At 50.2% G+C, this 1,419-nt stretch overlaps 1 pseudogene; it reads left to right on the forward strand.

Annotated features, from left to right (window-relative positions):
* LOC102815534 overlaps positions 1–1,419 on the forward strand; it is a 10,232-nt pseudogene that overhangs the window by 5,107 nt on the left and 3,706 nt on the right.

Genomic DNA, 1,419 nt, shown 5'->3' on the forward strand with positions numbered 1-1,419 from the left:
AGTCTCAGGCCATAACTGTCTTCCTAAAAGACCACTAGAGAGGCGCATACCCTGGGCAGGGGCAGAGCTGGTCTCCACCTCCGTCTCTCCCCGGGTCCTGCTGCCCTATGGTGAGAGGGAACCCCCTCCCCACCCGGGCACAAGTGGTGGTGGCAGCTGTAGGAGCTAGACTGGCGGTGGTAGCCACAGGTTTGGGGTCATCATGGAATTAATTCGCTGACCGACCCGACGATCCACTAACCACCGCCGTGCATCCCACTGGAGCCCCTGCGCCCATAGCCCCCAGCCCGTTTCCCCCTCTTCTCCCTCTTCAGTAGGCATCCCGCCTGCAGATAACCCTGCATCACCACTGTGAGGCCTAGAACTCAGCCAGGGAGGAGGAGGAAGAAGAGGAGCAGAAGGTAGCTACATCAAACTGGTTGACAGGTAGATCCAAAGGATATTATGAAGTTTCCAGGACCTCTGGAAAATGAGAGATTGTCTTTCCTGTTGGAAATGGCAATCTCTAAGGAAGCCCAGCTGTGAAAGGTGAATGTGCCCCAAATGCCCACAAATCAGAATGTTTCTCCATCCCAGAGAGATGAAGTGATTCAGTGGCTGGTGAAGCTCAAATACTAATTCAACCTTTATCTAGAAACATTCGCTCTGGCTAGCAGTCTTTTAGACAGATTTTTAGCTACTGTAAAGGCCCACCCAAAATACTTGAGTTGTATTGCAATCAGCTGCTTTTTCTTAGCTGCCAAGACTGTTGAGGAGGATGAGAGAATTCCAGTTCTGAAGGTGTTAGCAAAAGACAGTTTCTGTGGATGTTCTTCATCTGGAATCTGAGAATGGAGAGAATTCTTCTGGATAAATTGAATTGGGATCTTCACACAGCCACACCGTTGGAATTTCTCCACATTTTCCATGCCACTGCAGTGCCAAACAGGCCTCAGTTATTCTTCAGTTTGTCCAAATTGAGCCCATCTCAGCATTTGGCAGTCCTTACCAAGCAACTCCTCCACTGTATGGCCTGCAACCAACTTCTGCAATTCAGAGGGTCCATGCTTGCTTTGGTGTGGTCCTGGTGTGGCGCTGTGGGTTAATGCACCAGGCTGCAAAGCCGTTTGAACTGCAAGGTCAGCAGTTCAAGCTCACCATCTGCTCCTCGGAAACCCTATATAGGGTCGCTATGGGTTGGAACCGACTCGATGGCACTGAACAACAACAAATGCTTGCTTTGGCCATGGTTAGTTTGGAAATGGAGAAACTCATTCCTGATTGGCTTCCTCTGACAATTGAACTGCTTCAGAAAGCACAGATGCATCGTTCCCACTGTCGGGAGCTTTGTGGCACATCACCTTTCTACTCTGCAGTCTTCCCTGCCTCTAAATTCCGTTTATGTCTACCATCCCCTCAAGCACACCCTGGTGACCTGTG

This window comes from Chrysochloris asiatica, unplaced genomic scaffold, assembly GCF_000296735.1.
Source record: "Chrysochloris asiatica unplaced genomic scaffold, ChrAsi1.0 scaffold00033, whole genome shotgun sequence".
In the NCBI taxonomy this organism is placed as follows: Eukaryota; Metazoa; Chordata; class Mammalia; order Afrosoricida; family Chrysochloridae; genus Chrysochloris; species Chrysochloris asiatica.